The following is a 19,894-nucleotide window of genomic DNA, read 5'->3' as shown; positions in this document are numbered from 1 at the left end:
TACACTTCCTCTTTTTCCTGTTTACTTCTTCAATTCTTCTTACACTTGTTTTTCCTGTACTATTCACTTGCCCTCTGTTGGCGTATCTTTACCTTACTTGTATTACTAGGCAAATTTGCATATTTGTTTTACTGCTGATTAGAAATGTTTTCATTGAAGTTGTGTATCATTTAACGTCACTGTTCAACAAATATTCGGCTCTAATGATAAACACAAGGTGATGTTGGATATACTGTGTAAACAATCGAATGGTCTTAACGTAGTTCACTTTAATGCACGGAGCCTGTGCTCTGATAAGATGGACTATGTTAGATATGTTTTTAATAATTCGTTGGTAGATATTATTTGTATATCTGAGACCTGGTTCGGTGAACATGTCACTGACCTTCATTGCTGCATTAGCAACTATAATGTTGTGCGAAATGATCGAAAGCACAAAAAAGGGGGTGGGGTAGCTATATATTGCAGAAAATCGCTTAAAATCAAAACTCTGGTTAAATCTGAAGGTTGTGGTACTGAATATATTATTTCAGAAGTTACAGATGGTATCACCAAAATACTTGTTTCATGCGTATACAACCCGAATAAATTTTTATTATTAGATGGCTACTTTTCTGATTTATCTGTTCATGTTATTGAGTATGAGTGTTATGTTATATGTGGTGATTTTAATGTAAACTTACTTGTCAAAGATTCGATTAGTATCAAACTGCGTGATCAAATATCGGCAGCTGGACTAACTATTGTTAATGAGAAAATACCTACAAGAAACGCTAATAACGCTAGGCCAAGCCTTCTAGATTTTTTTATTACCACTGATCTGGCCTTAGTTCTTAAATTTGACCAACTATTTTTCATATCGGACCATGATTTGCTTTTCTGTACTGTTGATGTAGTGTTAGAACGTCCTGCTGCTGGTGTTACTTTCTCGTACCGTGATTTCCGTTCTATAGATACCAGTGCTTTGTTCTCTGATTGTAACGCCATTTATTGGAATCAGTGTTGGAATTACGAGTCGGTAGACTCAAAGCTCGAGTTTTTTAATAATCAATTGACTTTCCTTTTTGATCGACATGTGCCCCTACGTAATGCTAAAGTCATAAATAAATCTTGCCCATGGTTTAACAAGAGAGTTAGTGCTGCAATCCAAAAACGAAATAAGTTACATGCAAAGTGGAGAAGACTAAAGACGAATGCATCATGGTGTGAGTATAAAGTTGCCCGCAACTCGGCGACAGTTGTTACTAGGTAAGCAAAAAGATGGTACTGTCAACTAAAATTGAATCCGTCTCTCCCATCTAAGAAGCTGTGGAGCAATCTGAAAAGTCTGCACATCCATGGAAAGAATAATGTGCAATGTGAAATTGACCCTGATGTTATAAACGATTATTTCACTGAGAATGTAAGCTCCGTCAGTATTAGTGACGACACAGAGTTGCCCTCACAACTTTTAATCCAAAACCCCTTTGAATTCATCTGCGTCAGCGAAAATGAAGTGTACAAAGCTGTAATGGCGATCAAGTCTTACGCAGTTGGAAATGATGGTATATACTTGAAATTTGTTAAAATTTTACTTCCGTATATAGTAGGTGCTCTCACTCACATTATTAACCATATCTTCACAAGTGGCTATTTTCCGGATGCTTGGAAAAAGGCAATTATTTTTCCGACTCCTAAAAAACCTCTTGCGTCCAACACGAGTGACTATAGACCAATTAGTATCCTGCCATCATTTTCCAAAGTGTGTGAAAATTTGATGGCTGACCAAATTGCGGTGCATATTCAAAAGAATAATTTGCTTTCTTCATTGCAGTCTGGGTTTAGGCCTGGGCACAGTTGTGCTACTGCTATGCTTAAAATTGTAGATGACATAAGAACGCCTTTTGATAAAGGAGATATAACTATACTTTGCCTCTTAGATTTCTCTAAGGCATTTGACTCAGTCAACCATTCTCTGTTATGCTGGAAGCTAAGGCATTTTTTCGGGTTCTCTGATAGCTCTTCGAAACTGTTGTTAAGTTATTTAACGGGAAGGGTTCAACGTATTATATGTGGTAATGCCTCATCTCAGTTCAAAGCTATCAAAACAGGTGTCCCGCAAGGCTCAATACTTGGCCCGCTCTTGTTTAGTATGTTTATTAACGACGTATTTTCAGTGTGTAAACATGTTAGTGCGCATGCGTATGCTGATGATATTCAGTTATATCTTTCAAATCGTATCGGTCTTGTAGAAGATTTATGTTACAAAGTAAATAACGATCTGTCTGCTATATTGTGCTGGGCGCAAAAATATGTTTTGCGTTTAAATGCAAGTAAATCATATGTTGTACCCATATGTAAAACCGAAATAGACCCTGATGATATACCGCCTTTAGTAATCGGTACATCCACCCTTGAGATCACTCACAAAATAAAGAACCTTGTGTTTTTAATAAATAATAAACTTAGCTGTGGTGATCATGTTAACAAATTGGTAAGCAACGTTTATTTTATTCTGCGTAGGTTGAGAATGTCTGCAGCGTTTACGCCACAAGAGACACGTAAAAAACTCGCGATACAATTGATTGTGCCCCATTTTACGTACGCGGAATTAGTATATAGTAAACTTGACTCGCTATCAGCAAATAAGGTAAATGTAGCCTTCAACAATGTTACACGGTATGTTTATGGCATAAGTCGTTATGCTCCCATATCACCATGGCACGACAAAATTTTGGGTTGTAGTATTATGCAATATTTGGCCGCCAGGAACTGTATTTTCATGTTTAAGTTGCTAGAATGGAAAACCCCTAAATATCTGTATGACAAGATTCACTTAACCAGATCTCAAAGACTAAACAGCTTAATAATCCCGAAATATAGTACACTAACATCTAGCCGGCTGTTTTTCATTAGTGCAATTAAAATGTGGAACAGGATTCCAGAAAATTTAAAATCAGAACTAAATAGAAGCAACTTCAGAAAGCTAATATACAAATATTTTAGTGACCTTGATATGACGCTGGCCTCGTAAATACAAATAAGCTGCTAGTATCTTAATCTCTATTTTCTGTCTCTCTCTATTTTCTAAATTTCACTTACTATCTATATCACTTACTGCCTTTTAAATTGTTAAGTGCCATTGCATTAGTATTAAGCTTGAATCAAATATTTTATTTTATCTTTTAAGTAATGTTTTTTTAAATATAAATACTAAATAATAGAATGTATCCCATTGCTGATGTACATATAAAAGACTGACTAGTCTTAGTTGTACAATGAAATTAATTAAATAAATGTTAAAATGTTAAATGTTAAATATATTATACTCACTAGGCCGGGTCGATTTGTGGGGAGGCAAAAAAATCGCCCATTGCTCTGTGAAAATCATATTCTAGGGATCGAAATAAGAAACTTTGCCGAAGGAACCATACCTCTAAAACGAATTCTAATGCCCCCCCCCCCCCCCTTTGGGTCGTAGGGGCTAATTTTGAAAAATCCCACTTTGAAATGCCTATGTTTTTTTTTGGAGTTTATTTTTCTCTTTAGAAATTTATTTAGTTAGAACATATGTAAAGGAAAAAATGAATTTAACTTAGTAATAGAAAAGAAATAAAAAAAAATTATTAGAAGTTAACGTTTTTACAACCCCCTTTTAAAACCAAGGCATCACTGTGATGCATTTGCATGTCGTAAACATAGTTGTGTGGGTTTTTTATTCAACCGTTTTAAAAAATGAAGGTATCACTGTGACACAATTGCAGATCGTAAAATTGCTTGTGTTGTTTTTTTTTAAGCTGTGGTGGCTGACACAGCAGCTAGAATTGAAATTGCCCCTACCCAAAAGTTCGTCCCAAGGGGGGGGGGGGGGGGGGGGAGGGGGGGGACATCAGAATTCGTTTTAGAGGTATGGTTCCTTCGGCAAAGTGTCTTATTTTGATCCCTAGAATACGATTTTCACAGGGCAGTGAACGATTTTTAAATCGACCCGCCCTAGTACTCACACTTTGCTCTTTCAACTGAGATAATACTCACACTTTGCTCTTTCAACTGAGATAATTGTCCGCTCATATCCCTTCTATTCTCCGAGATTTTGCATATTCATTTTTCTGGCACAACAAAAATTTAAAAACCTGATCTAGTTTTTTTTTAACACATCTATACAAAAAAATTAAAAGTAGCCGGATTACGTAAATCGGCTATGCATTTTGATGCGCTGAATCCGAATACGCTATAAGAATTGGCCCAACTGGTCATGTTATGGCCTTAATTTCAAAAGACGTAAAAAATTCACTGCAGATTGATTTTTAAATAACGTTAGAGCCAAGCCAAAACCTGCTCCGTTGGCGGATTGGGATTCGGAGCATCACACTACTTGGGAAAACATCCGCAGCTTTGACTTATCGAAAGTATGTATGTAAATGAAAAAAGTTACACATTCAATTCAATTTCATATACACTAATGTGTTTTTATTTAAGATATTATTGCAAAATTAGAATTAGTTCTTATTCTCATCAGAATCAGAATCTTCTGAAATGTTGGGTTCGGGTAAAGCGTTGCCCTCAAGATTTTTATAAAAAGAATGATAATCTTTTGGTATAACTAGTTTTTCACAAAATATTTTCAAGTATTTAATTTTAATTCGAGAAGAGGCAACGGCTTAGAATAAACCGGTTTGTCTTCAATTAAACAACTATCTTTTTTCGGATATTCAGCTATTAAAAATTCTTCATCGGTATAATTTTTTATGAAGAATACCTTATACAGCTCATCTTTTGTGTATCTCAACTAGCATATATATCGCATGGGTAGTAGCTCCCTGAGTAAAATAATTATAAATAAGAAATCGTCATACAATTGTGCGTGAACCTCGAAAAGTTTTGGTGAGTTATGAGTTGGTGCCGAACATTCAGGCACGTATACCCGAACATTCGAACATACGAATGTGTGCTGTTCTTACTTTTTTTCAAAAATTCTTGAGCCATATCAACGAATTTGTCATACAAACAGGAACATCATTAACTTGTTGTCGTTAGCCATAAACATTAATGTGCCACATTAATTTTTCTGGCTCAGCTTTGTGTGATTGAATTCTACATTCGGGAAAATGGCATTGTAAATTATTGGGGTTTGCATGTACGTAGGAAGCTCTAGATTGAGGTAGAACCTAGAGAATCTAAAGGGTAATCCAAAGAGGCCTCTAACACAAAATCGGAAAAATTGCACATTCATGCTTCTGGCTAGAGGGCGACGATTTATAAAGCTATCACTTTCAAAGAGTATTTTTGTCTAACTTCCAGGTTAAAAATTTCTTGGCACAATAGTCCTGGAATTCCTTGAACTCATTGAGCTGCTTTGAGCAGGCTGAGAAAGACTTAAATATCGATGTTCCAAACGTAGAGTAACGCTTTCCAAATTTTTGCATATCATTTTTTTGTAAAAAATGTGAAACGTATTATATTTGTTTGGAACTAATTAGTTTCATTCTTTTACTTAGTTTTCAGTTCATTGTCATATTTCTTAGAGACACACGTGTATTTGAGATAAATTTTTTTTTGCTCGACTAGTCACAAAAATATATCACGAAAAGTGATCCAAATATCTAACCACTAAAACAAGTATTTTTTCTGATAAGTCCGTTGTTTCATCAAAAATTAATGACAATGTGTGTTGCCCGAAGACTCAACACTTCTCTTTTTAATGTCTCGCCTAAATTATCTCTTAGTTGAAATGTCATTGTTATTGCTACATTTTATTGACAGAGCAATTTTCGTGGTAAGAATTCCATTGAAGTAAATTGAAAATTATATGTGGGTAATAGATTTGAGGAAAGTTTTATTAGCAGTATTTTGAATTTTTGTTTCAGTGAAAAAGAAATAAAAGTACCAAAACCGTGCCGAACAAGAACCAAAATTGAGAAACAGGGATCAGCGGACCATATGGGGTTGAAAGGAGCCATTTTTGGTCCAATGGACTGAAGTGGCAACCGTGTTCTCAAATGCAACCGTGTTCTTAAATGCAACCTTCCCCATCAAATACATACACATATAAGTACTTCGACATTACGAAATACATTGTCGCGTTCTGAGGCAAAGTATTGTTGCATAAAACCTTTTTGACCACCACAATACCACAGATTAAGTATAAAATTTCACAAAAATAATGAATTTTTTCGAAAAATCACACCGAATAACTGCTGTCATTGTTTACGAATTTAGAAACAATGAGAATGGCAAATACGAACGTGTATGAAATGTAATGTCAAAACTTATAAGTACATGGTTGTATTTCAATGCACGAAAATGCCTTAAAAAAGCATGACATTGTTAACAGAAAGTGGAAAAAAATTGATAAAAACTTTAATACATATAAGAAAAAAGAAAACACTTATTTTAATAACAACGAATACGCCTTATACATATATTCTATATGTATATCAATTGGTAAGGATTATCTCATTTTAAAATTTAAGCTAAATAATCTTAAAGTATTTTTTTTTGAAACTGAGTCGAGCACTGTGCGTGTGAATGTGTGACTTTTCATCGATCAGCTGTTAGTTACGCTACTTCGTAAGATTTACAATGCTTGTGCATACCGGTAAAATTGCGTGATGGAGTCGAATAACGGGGATTCAGCAAACCAGAATTCTCCGCGTCATTCGACTCCTTCACCAAGTGCATGCATGATATTGTGTTGCCAGTTAGTTTTTCATTCTATCCAATTTAACTGGCTGACACTACACCATAAAGAGGCTATTTCATTAAGCGACTGCCTGGATTCTATTACAACCTTTGAGGAAGTGCTCCTGCCTTGAAGAGCTTTGATCGGTGCTTGATTGTCAGGGTGAATTACAACAGTTGTGAGATTATAAAAATTAGACATCGGGAAGGCTCGTTTATGGCTGTTTGTTCCGCCTGAAAGACGCTGCAGTAGCTCGGTAGCCTAATATTTAAGGAGAGCGAAAGATCTTTGGAGTAGATATCAGCCCACATTGTAGTCAGTTTGGAGCCATCCGTGAATACTGCTGTGGATTCTGGGTATGGATTGAAGATATTTTGCCTTTTGTGTTGCTCCAGGGACTCTGATCCAGAATTTGTTGTCTAGAGGAAGAGTCGAAGTAGTATAATAAAGATGATGAAAGTTTTCTGGCAAAATGGTGGTATGGCCAAAACTAATGTCGCTCTAAGGCAGGAAAGCATTCAGTCCTACCGCATTACAACTCCCCTGGAGCTTACCATGCAGGTCTATTGGGAGGAGGTCGGGCATAACTCTAGAGCCTTTATGCATGTGATCCCTGATATAAGCATTGCGGCTGACCGCTGCACCCTAGTCAACCTGCCCCACATTTTGCTCACGGCTGCTTCGGAGCGTAGAGTCCGTTTTAGCCTTTGTGGATCTGTCCTCGACATGCTTGTTCCATTTAAATTTACTGTCTAAAATAATTCGGAGGTATTTAAATTCTGGTGTGACTTCAATCCTCACCCCGTTTGATTGCGGTGATAGAAATGTGGTATTTTGTAGCGTCTGGGGAATATAACCATTTAAATCTTTGCGGGATTCACTTTGAGGCCGCTTGCATGCGACTAGTCCTCTACTAGGATTTATGCGGTCTGGAGTAGCTCGTCTAGAGTCTAAAGATATTTCCGGTTGCCGTGTCGGAGCGTTGTCATCGGCGTAAGTGATAACTTGGCAACCGGTTGTTGCTAGCTTCAATAATAATGTGTTCGCCGTTAGGTTCTACAGAAGACGGGACAGTACATCTCCTTGGGGAGTGCCCCTGGACGCGGGAAACTTCATTCTATGATCATAGGATAGTTCTTTTAGTTAGAAGTTGCTCCCCGAACTTCAGAAATGGCAGGTCCAATCCCATTGGTAAATACTCCTTCTATGTCGAGAAAAATACCAAGAGTGAAGTCCTTAAAGGCAATCCCTTTCTCTGTCTTACTGGTGATAGCGTGGAGTCCTGTGTCTACGGATTTGCCTTTTGAGTACGCGTTTATTTAGTTTTTTTATGTGCAGCATTTCTAGGGTTTTTATTGAGAAAGTATGTAAGGCTTATCGGTCTCAAATCATTAGTCTTTGTGTGTGCGGCCCGTCCTCCTTTGGGTATGGAGATGTTGTTGTTGTTGTTGTTGTAGAGTGCTTCGCCCCAACTAACAGCCGCGACCGATCACAAATTGTCATCAATATCCTCTAACGGGAGTCCAAAGAAACTTGCTGTTTCAACAGGGGTGGACCATAATGAAAGGGGTGTTAGAGGCGTTGGTTCCACATTACAATTAAAGAGATGGTTGGTGTCATGTGGGGACACACTGCAAGCGGGACATACATTTTGTGTGTTGGGGTTGATTCTGGATAGGTAAGAGTTTAACCTGTTACAGTATCCAGTATCCTACCCTCACTAGGTTAGGCACCTTGTCGTTGGTGTGAGAGCTTAGCCGATCTCCATAGCACCTGACGATGAGGCGGAGCTGTTTAGGACTGGCATCTACGCCATTTCGCCTCATAGGAGGGCCGCGGGATGCCGGTGACCAAGAAATGCCAACCCCCTAATCCAGGGTGTTATACAGACCGTGCCTATTGGACGATTTGCAGCCAGGAAATAAATTCGGCTGTATTCGAACGGAGCCTTCCCGATACCGGGCCACCTCGGGAAGTATTGATGGCCTTACCACAGTAAGGGGCGCTGCTGTGACGGACGGTTCTTTCCCGTATATAATACTGGACCGCTGAACCCGCCTTGTCGGGCAGGTTGTCGTAAGACCAAGATGAAAAACTCATTACCTAATTGTAATAAGGACAATGATAAGAGGACTGAGTCGCAAGCCAAGGACGACAAATACGCATTAAGCGATGCGTCGGACTCGGTGAGCGAGAGTAGTGCTGATTCAATGAACTCCGTGTGGGAAAAGCACACAAATGAAAACGATGTAGAAGAGTGGAGAAGGGTACGGAGCAGAGAAAGTAAAAGAGCTCTTCGCAGTACCGTGCAGCACTAAGAATTGTTCAACGCCTGGGAGCAGTGGTCGACCCAACAGAAGTGGAGATCGAGCGCTTGGAATGGGCCCATGAGGCGATAGAAGTAGGTCGAATGGTGTGAAGTTGATAGCGTGCGACAACATCGCGAGCTTGCGGTGGCTGGAGGAAGTGGTTCCACACCTCCAAAGGCAAGGCACGAACGCGCGGTTTGAGGTGGTGTATAAAGCGCAAATCCCCACGGTACCAAAAGTATACGTATGGATACCATGCGTGATGAAGTCGGAGGATACACTCCGACTTCTGCAGAATCAGAATCTGAACATACCGGCACATGATTGGAAGGTACTTACTGTATCTCGGCCTACGGAGGAAGGCCAGTTCTACATATTCCAATAAACAAGCAGGCGGAGGATATATTGTACACGCAGCTTGAAAAAATGTCCTTCGGTACAGGCAAAATTTATAGCGACTCAGGAAAAGAAGTCCCGAGAATAAAAATCCTAACACACTAGAAGTGGACGAAGTCGAAGAGGACCCCAAAATCCTAAGAGAAAAAAGACAGATGGAGGTAGCCGACGTCACCACGAAGGTGTTAGAAGAGGACCAACAGCCAAATGGTGCTGTAAGTCGTACAGAGGAACACCAAGCACAACAGTTACAAGAGGCTGAAGGGGGCTTCGAATACTCTAAACCAAAAGGAAAAGGGGAGGACGACGACGTCACAACGAAGGTGCTGGAGGGGGACAAACATCCCAAATGGTGCTGCGAGTCCTACAGATAAACCTCCAACACAGTAAAGTGGTGTCGAGCGAACTCCTCCTAACCCTTGAGGAGGGTTCGTTTGACGTGGCGTTGATCCAGGAGCCGTGGCTCTCATCGGGAGGAAAGGTTTCTGGACTTAGCGCGCGCGGATTTGGCGTATACTACGCGCAAACGGAAGAACGGGTGCGAGCTGTAGTTATGGTAAGGAAACAGCTGCATTCATATATGTATGCTGGCTCATTACACTACTGAGGACCTCGTGGTGGTGGCCGTTGAGCAAAGGAATAAGCAGGCATTTATCCTGGCATCCTGCTACATGGCCCATGCGGCGGAGGTTCCACCGATGGAGTGCAATAGGCTAGTACAGGACGAAGGGCGCAAAGGGCGGTTGGTCATAGGCGCGGATGCAAACGCGCACCACAAGGCGTGGGGAGGAGCATATACGAACGAAAGAGGCGAATCTCTATTTTGTTACATCCTGCAAACCAATTTGCAGATAGCCAACTGGGGAAATGTACCTACATACATTAGTCTAACATCCAGCAATGTTTTGGATATTACATTGAGCTCCGAACTTGATATATCAAGATATGATTGGATGGTTCTTGATAGACCATCCTTCTCCGACCATGCGTATATCAGCTTCAGCATCCCCCTAAAGAGGGTAGAGAAGGAAGGAACCTTTAGAAACCCTAGGTCAACGAACTGGAATAAATTCCAGAAACAGGTAGAAACAAAACTGGCACAACCCAAAGGGGTTGCCAATGTGGAGGAACTGGAGGAGTCTAATGAATTCCTAACAAGGACGCCTATGACTGCATATAACAAAGCTTGCTCTTTAAGAAGATTCAGGGGAAAAGCAAAGCCGCCATGGCGGAGCAATGAGCTGCGTCTTCTAAGAAGACAGGTAAAAGAAATGTTTAAGCTAGCAAAGACCGCGGAAAGCGAAGCGTTTCGGGACGAGTACAGGGATATACTGGATCTACAAGCGTGAAATTTCCAGGGAGAAGATAATCTCATGGAAAAGTTTCTGTACGGACATAGAGTGCTCCAGCGAAATAGCTAAGAAAAGTCCTAGCAAGGGGAAACATAGTCCAGGGACTAATAAAGAAAGAGCACTGGGAATGATCATGTAATAGTGAGGAATCCCTTGAGGTGCTTCTCGATACACATTTCCCATCGGGAGATTGTTTAGAAGAGCCAGCAGACGGCAATCACACTTCGATCACGGAGCGGGAAGTGCCGGGCTTGGTGACCGATACCAAGATCGAATGGGCACGGAAGACGTTTTCTAAGTTTAAATCGCCGGGCCCAGATGGTATATTTCCGGCCATGCTACAAGTTTCAAGTAGAGCGGTCTTGGAATGGCTTAAAATAATATTCGATGGGTGCATAAGACTGAATCATGTACCGCACTCTTGGAGAACTGTTCGTGTTGCTTTCCTACCAAAGGCGGAGAAGATCGGTCACGTGTATCCCAAAGGCTATAGACCCATTAGCTTGACATAATATCTGCTCAAAACCTTTGAGAGACTGATAGATGTGTACATAAAGTCCAACGTGGATGAAAAGCTGCTCTCCACAACACAACATGCGTACACCAAAGGCAAGTCGGTAGACACCGCATTGCATAGGGTGATAATAAGCGTAGAGAAAGCCCTAGAATATAAGGAATATGCTCTAGGAGTCTTCTTAGACATTGCCGGTGCTTTCAATAATGTTTCTAAATGGGCGATTGTGGATGTACTTAATTACATTAAATTACATCAGACCTTAACGAGATTGATCGGCTGCATGTTAAATTGCAGGAAGATTACATCACAATGGGCATTGTACAAGGCAACGAAATCAGTGGACAGGGGCACGCCGTAGGGAGGGGCACTATCACCTCTGCTGTGGACGCTGGTCATCAACCAACTGCTCAGGTGATTCGATGAGGGAGCCGTAAAACTTACGGCTTACGCAGATAACGTTGCAATTGTCATAAGTGGAAAGTGCCTTCAAACGATTAGCTCTTTAATGGATCGGGCACTTCGGGATATTCATACCTGGGCATCAAATGTCGGATTGAAAGTCAATGCAGATAAGACGGATATGGTATTGCTTACAAAGAGGTACAAGGTCCCAAATTGGATCAGGCCTAAGTTAGGAGGGGTGACCCTACAGAAGAAACCTTGCACAAAACTAGGAATCATCCAAGACAGTAAGTTGTCATGGAAGCTCAACGTGGAAGAGAGGGTGAAGAAGGCTTCAACGGCACCTTATGCATGTAAAAGAATGCTGGGGTGTACGTGGGGCTTATCGCCCTCTCTTTCTCATTTGGTTTTTACAGCGATTGCAAGCCCTATTCTATACTATGGAGTTCTTGTTTGGTGGAAACCCACACAAAAAACAACCTACCTCAAAAAATTAGAGGGGATATGCAGACTATCAATGCTTAGCATTACGGGAGCCCTGAAAACAACCCCGACGGATGCACTGTATGCCATTTTGCATATCTCAACTTTAGACCTGGTAGCAAAGAACATAGCGTTAACAATCAGGCTCGGTGCCTCGGGGCAGCTTGAGCGTCGACCATACGGCCATAGTAGTATAGCGTCATCAATCACAAGACGAACAGACTACCTGATTCCCTATCTGCGCTTCGAGGGCGATCTTAAGGCCGCAATATATGAGGACGGTTGGCGCAAGGGTGCTGAAATTGCGGACGAGGCGATACATGCGTACACAGATGATTCCAAAGTAGTGGAAGGAGTAGGGTCTGCGGTATACTATGCTGATCCGGAAATAAACAGATCCTACAGGCTGCCGGATTACTGTAGCGTTTTCCAAGCGGAAATAGTAGCCGTTACCAAAGCAGTAGAAACCCTGGAAGAGAATAGCCCGAGTTGCAATCGTGTTAACTTTTATATTGACAGTCAAGCAGCAATTAAGGCAATAATCTCGCATAGCACAGCATCTAAATGCGTGTTAGAGTGTAAGCAGTCCCTGGAGAGAATCGGGACAGCGAGAAGCATACATCTATATTGCTCCGTAGACGTCCAAATTAGACTGGGGGATATTAAGCGAAGGCGAGAAATGCACATGATCGACCAAACAGGAAAGGCGTGGGTTCAAGCGTGTGGCTGTAAAGTGTCGAAGATTATGTGTAGGTCTTACAATATTAGACTAACAAAGTTGCTTCTATCATTAAAAAGAGGGGACTGTACACTCATGACGGGTATTCTGACTGGACACTGTCTTCTGGCGTCACGTTCCTTTAAATTAGGCTTGGTCAGTGATAGCATATGTAGGACGTGCGGGCTGGAGGAGGAAACGATCGAGCACGTTCTGTGCTCGTGCCGTGCGCTTGCCAGGCTAAGACTCCAGCTATTAGGAGTGATATAGCTGCCAGATATAGAAGCAGCCAGTGGCTAGTCCTAGGAAGCTTCTAGTATTTGCCAAGAGGACGGAGTTATTTTATAACATAGGTCCTGGTTTTTGATAAGGTTTTTCAGTTTGATCGTTAAAACAAACTTCTGGTAACACTACGGACTTATTCAGTCTATGTGAGGTCCTCATGGACCGACCAGTTCAACCTAACCTAACACTTACTTGGAATATGACAGAGCCTTGGATAGGCATTATAGATTTCCGATATCATGGGACATAGAATTCCACTTGGCACATGTAGTTCTACGGGAAATATGCAATCGGGTCAAGATAATTTTAAGTGGTCCAAGGATTTGATGGCCCATTCGACTTTGTGCGGGCTGATAAAATGCTCTATGAAGGGGTAGCCAGCCCGAATGTGGTCAGCTGTTGGTTGTTCTTTGGTGCAGCAAAGAAAGTGCCTGCCCATTAAAACCTCCAATTTTAGCGGCTGGATGACGTCCATCCACCATTCGCTTTCTCTATGCAACTCGGTGCAGATGTGTTTTTGACCCCTTTGACATAACGTGAGAAACGAACGAAAATGCTAGAGAATACCAATCGCAAAGAGACGATTCTTTCGTCTGAATTATCGTTGAAAAGACTTTTACCTACCTCATGTTGCATTGTCATCGCGTGCTGATGTATGTTTTCAAGACGAAAATTACCCAAACACGGGGTTGTGTGGAAAAATAGAAGGAATATGAGCAGGGGAGAAAAGGAGAGGCCGGATAATGACCTCACACAGGCAAGTTAAGGCAATGACTGGTTTTTCTTCAGGACTGAGGCTAATGGTGGATAAAGCATAGCTTCCCCGACTACTGTGTATTTAAAAATCAATCTCGTCATTCAATAAAAATTATTATTATTAATAAATATTTATTATATTTTATGCAGGTCCTGAAAGCTATGATTTCATCATTGTGGGCTCAGGTTCCGTAGGTTCGGGTACACTCAGTGAAAACCCGGATTGGAAGGTGCTTTTTCTCGAAGCGGGTGGCGATCCTCCAATTGAAACCGCCGTAAGAAGATAATGAAACATAGTTGATTGTTTGAATGTATTTGAAGAATATGGGATGAGTGTCGGGAGGCCGTGGCTAACTGCAGTGATATTGCAATATATATGAGCGGATAGAAAATAAAAGAAGAACTACATCACGACTGCTGGTCTTATGAATTGATATCGAAAATAGTTCTGCCAACCAAAATCTCACTAAAAAGACTTTTGCTGAAGGAATTTGAAAGCCCTGCGCTGAAATCGAAATGTTTGAACAATTGGCTGTACTTGGTCGCATAGGTAGAACAGCTTGCTGCAGGAAAAATCACATAGTACAGCTCCTTGGATGTAACTTTATAACTAAACTTGCACTTCTAAACGAGTGAACAGAGTTAATCAAGGTTTCGAGGTTGACGTGCAATCCTTCTCCCGACCAAATAGATTTGTAGAGCGAAGTTTTTAACCTTGACTTGCTTTCTATTTAAAACTGTCAGTGCGCGACAAAGGATGTTTTTCTTTGTTGACTCTAATCGAACAAAGCTTTAGTCCTCTTCAAATACATGTAGAAAGGCAAACGGTTTGCTGAAGAAGCTTCTATGGTGCGAACCGGAAAACCAAGTTTGGTTGACTATTAAACATTTTTAATGTTCCAGTCAGGTGAGAAACTCTTCATACGCCTTTTCAGAATTGAATTTCTTACTCCACACTATAAATGACATATGTCTAGCGTTCTCTAAGGTTATTATAATCACATCGACAATCATTTGCATCTAAAATGTACTTATCATCTTCACAAATTGGCATTTAGCAGCCAGGGTCATTCTGGCCATAGCATATCAAACTGCACCAATTATTCCTGCTTAGCATTATGGGACACCTATTGGGAGCAGCTAAGTAGATGGTCAAAATTCAGAAGAATTTTAATTAATTTAGTTTGAGAACAAGTTTTTATTGAAATTTTTAAGTCTTTTTATTCCAAAAATTGTTTTAAACCACACGCACTAACCGCCGTTATACAACTGTCCATGCCGCTGCTGCACCACCGCTCGAAACCTTCACGGTCGCCATATTGCCTAGCGACACTGATCGCTATCAATTACCTGCCGTTTATGCTGTTCTTGGAGGGCGCCGCCTCCAAATCGTCCCCATATTAATTCCTTCCAAAGTGGTTTATTATAATCGTGGTGGCCGACGTCGCCACACTTTAAATAACATTAAAAAGTTAATAAAGGTGCACCGATTTAATATATTAAAATATCGTTACTTTATTTTAATTAACTTTTTACTAACACGTTCCGAGTCTTAGGTTGCCGAAATATAATGGCGGCAGTGAAATATAAAAATGCCGATGGCACTATTGCCACTCGTCATTTTTATATTTTATTAAATTGCATCTTTTATTACACATTGTATTACAATAGCTGACTACTCATTACAATATGATTGAACATGTTTCTTGCTCTTTCTTACAGAGTGCACCATTCACAATGACACATCTTGCATTGTCAGCAATGGCGTTGCCAGATGTGTCGCTACGTATTAAGTTGGGGAATTTTATCTTTAAACGATTACATTTTGCCTGAAATGCTTTTTTATACTTTCAAATAACACGGCCCAATCAGCCAAGCTATTGGACTTTAATCTGCTGTACTATGCCCTTATGCACCTGCTACAACAACAACAACATCATGTCCTTCCATCCATAAACATTGAGGAGCAATTATCTGGCGAATAGACCAAAGGCAGTCCCATCTTCTTTCAGGAACGTCCATCATTCCGAATCATACATTGGGACAGGTATGCTCAGAGACTTATATAGCGGGATTTTCTCCTCATCTACAAAAGACTTTACTACTCCACCCCAATTTAGTTGAGAGTAGTACTTATTGGAATGACGGACGACCACAATGTCAGTTTAAGGGAACATCCACGTCGATGGCACAACGCTTCCGACTGTCAGATACCCAAAAATTTTGGGCGTGATCTTAAAAATTGACATAAAGATGCAGCTGAAATTGCATCTTAGGTAGAATGCCGCCACAAATTGTTCAAGTCTATCGCTGGCAGCCTTTGGGTCAAAAACATAGAAATGTTGCTAGCTACTTATAAAACAGTTAGCCAGCCGATCTCGTGCGTGTGTCTCCTTCCTGTATGGTCGTCGAGTTTCACAGAAACAAACCGAAGGCCTGTCCGCCTGATCGCGCTCAGTACTACCACGAAATGTCATAAAGAAAAGGAAGGAAATACTGTCAAATAGATTCTGGTAAATTACCAGAAACCTTATCGGGGCCCGCCTCCTAGAATATAAGGGGAAATTTGAGAAGAGATCACAAGAATTCTGCTGTTTGAAATTGTTTTCGATACTAAAGCTGGCTCCCAAATATGCGGTCTTCAACGGCCCGGAATTTATATATGCAGTGAAGTGGTTTAATCAATTGACTAGAAACTTAAGGTTTAAATCTCGCGTTTTGGAATGATTTTTCCCAGTATCAAGGGTCACCTTGATTGATCCTCACTGCGAATGGCTTGGTGTTACTCCACGTCATTTGGCTTAGCCACATACGATTCGCAGAGAAATTAAATTCAAAGATAGAACCACTTCCCAGCTGGCAAAGTCTGCTTGTAAATCTATAAACAGATAGCATAATTATTCTTGAGGATTTGGCTTTGGTATGGATTGTACAGAGTGCTCTGTAACTCTAAGTTGGGAGGCATGCGCTCGTCAGATCATTGTTTACGTAAGAGTTGATGCATGCTTTCGTCGCTTTCGAAAAGTGACTTCGCTTACCACCGCGATCGAATTTGATACCTTTAAGAAGAGCGAACGTCATATCAGCTTTATTTTTGGGAGTTATCACTTCATGATATCAAAATATTCGTCTTGAGAATAAACAAATATTTTTCTTCTCTTATCAACATGTTTCAAGCTTGTAGATTGGCATATAACAACACAGTTCACCAACTGGGATTGGCAGTATTATGCAGAACCGAACGGCTAATAGTGCATGGCGATGGAGGACGGCAAATGTTATTGGCTTCGCGGTAAAATGCTTGGCGGCCCTAATAATATGAATGCCATGATCTATGCACGTGGTACACGTTTCGATTTCTATGACTGGCGTAATCGAGGAAATCCTACTTGGGGTTACGACGATGTATTGCAATAGAAGACCTGCGCTCCACAAGCGAAGATTTCCAGGCCTGTGATTTTGGTAAAGGTGGTCCGATGGGTTTAAAGCGTTACGTGTCGGATAATGAACTTCGAACGACAATACGGGAAGGCATGGCTGAAATGGGTTATGGTAGTTCACCAGCTTTTACAGAAGGTTCATGGATTGGACAAATTGATATATTGGGTACGCAGGACGGTGGATGTCGTATTACAACGGCGCACTCCCATTTGCCAAAAGATCGTCAAAATCTGCATGTCGTACGTCATGCACACGTCAAACGGGTGAATTTCGATGGGCAAAAACGTGCAACGGGTGTTACTTTTGTGCTGAACTGTAAAAGGGAGTATGAAGTTAGAGCAACAAAAGAAGTTGTGTTATCGGGTGGCGCTATTGGTACACCACAAATTCTAATGCTTGTGGGTAAGTGTGAGCCGGATTATACTTAGTTGTAGAATTGGTAATAAGAATAAGTTTTTATATTTTTCAGGCGTCGGCCCCAAGGATCATTTGAAACAATCGGGCATTCCGCTAGCTTTAGACTTGCCAGTCGGTCAAAATCTTAAGGATCATGCTAGCTTACCAGTTATTTTCGAAATTGATAAATCTACCGCGCGCAAGCCTACCGATGAAGAGCTAGTCGATGCTATGTATAATTGGTTATGGGTCGTTATAGCAAACTTCTGCATCATGAGGCTACAGCACTTATTGGATTTATTAACACAACCTCACTGCATGGCCCATATCCTGACATTCAAACTACAAACTTCTTCAGTTTAATGTAAAGGCCTGAACTCGAGGGTTATGTGGCAGCTACAGGTTTTATTGATCGTGTTGCCAAATCTATACTCTCGGCGAATGAGCACACCAACACCTATATCACATATTTATTGCACTTGAAACCCTTTTCAGTTGGTCACGTGAAACTGAGAAGCTCCAACTACTTGGATAAACCAGAAATCTATCCTAATTATATGTCCGATGAGCGCGATGTCGATAAATATATACGCACTTTAGACATATACACGAAGTCGCCTGAAACGGGTGCTTTCAAGAGGCGTGAAGCAGAATTGCATAAAGTAGACCTAGAGGCTTGTAATGACTTAACCTATAAATCGAATGAGTACTGGAAGTGTTATATAAATCATATGACTACAACAGTTTACCATCCGGTGGGTACTGCAAAAATGGGTCCCGAAGACGATGTCACAGCTGTGGTAGACTGGCGTCTCCGTGTACATGGCGCAAAAGGTTTGTGTGTAATTGATGGTAGTATTATGCCCGACATTGTGGGTGCAAATACGAATGCGGCGATAATTATGATTGGCGAAAAGGGTGCTGATATGATCAAGGAGGACTGGGCTGCAAAACACACGGAACTTTAAAGCTTGGTTTAAGTGATCGAAGCCAATGCATTGATATTTTTGTTTGTGATTTTGTAAACAATTTTTTTTTTAAATCAATTTGTCTTTTATAATAAAAGAAGTAGGCATTATGTCACCAATTTGATGTGAAAACTGTTTAAGAAGGATGAGACAATGAGCAGAAGTGTGTGAAAATAAGAGAAATCCGAAGAGCCGAGCAGTGGGAGCACAACTTGTGCCTACTGCAGTTGCGAACTCCATAGGTTTCCCATGAGCCCGTAAAAACCACTCGTGCGATGACGAATGTCACGATTCTCTGGAAAGAAAGAAAGCTGCCTATAGGAGACGCTGCGTACGTTCACAGCAACGTGCTATGTATTGGAGGTATATCGTCACGCAAAGGTTGAGAGACGCCTACTTAGAAGTAAAACACGCAAGGCAGAACGGTGTTAGTGCGAGAAGCTTCAGTTGTTGGCTGATATGAAGGGTCCGAAAATATTACTAAAAAATCCGGCAAATGACAGAAGGTTTCAAGCGGGGGCTTTTGACACGGGGGAATTGATACGCATCCTCTTTTTTTTATTATGTAGCAGTTCTTTGTTCCATCCAGTTGATTGCCATCGATGTCCTCTAACGAGAGTCCAAAGAAACTTGCACTTTTAGTAGGGTTGCACCAAATGCCAAATGATCATGAGTGTTAGATACGTTGGTTTCACATAACAGGTGTAAAGAAGGACATATATTGCGTATGTTGGAGTTTTACAATTGACAGTATTCAGGCCGAAATTGTAATGCAGCGAGTTTCGGGTATTTGACTTTTAAGAAGGGATTCGCCATGCATTTATCGGCATAGGACTTTGCTGACTCTTTTGAATGCGGCTGAGGCCTTTTTCATCCTTCATTGGCTCAAACGGATGAATTCTTGTGTTCCGGATCTTTTAGTGGTGCTTTCGCAGAAACCCCCTTACATCTCTGGGCGGCGGGACTTTAATCAATTGTCTGTTAGGATGTTTCTGAGAACTAAACGGACACGGCTCAACATTTCATTTCATTCATTTATGGGGAGTATTTCCGCATCACTAAGTAGATGATGTTCTGGCGTTATAAGACATTCCGTGGCAATTGTGTTATAGGTATCTATGAGCGTTCCTTTGTCTTTGTCCCAAGTGCTGACAGCGAGGGACTTGGGATCTTAATATGGCTCTGAACGTTATATACAATTGCGGCTCCA

General features: G+C 40.9%; 1 pseudogene; it reads left to right on the top strand.

Moving 5' to 3' along the window:
• Window positions 1–298: 298 nt before the first annotated feature.
• On the top strand, window positions 299–18,684 carry LOC137248512 (ecdysone oxidase-like; annotated as a pseudogene).
• Window positions 18,685–19,894: the final 1,210 nt, after the last annotated feature.

This window comes from Eurosta solidaginis, chromosome 4 (assembly GCF_040869045.1).
Source record: "Eurosta solidaginis isolate ZX-2024a chromosome 4, ASM4086904v1, whole genome shotgun sequence".
In the NCBI taxonomy this organism is placed as follows: domain Eukaryota; kingdom Metazoa; phylum Arthropoda; class Insecta; order Diptera; family Tephritidae; genus Eurosta; species Eurosta solidaginis.
The sequence above is the reverse complement of the archived record's forward strand: the minus strand, read 5'-3'. Positions and strand labels throughout refer to the sequence as shown.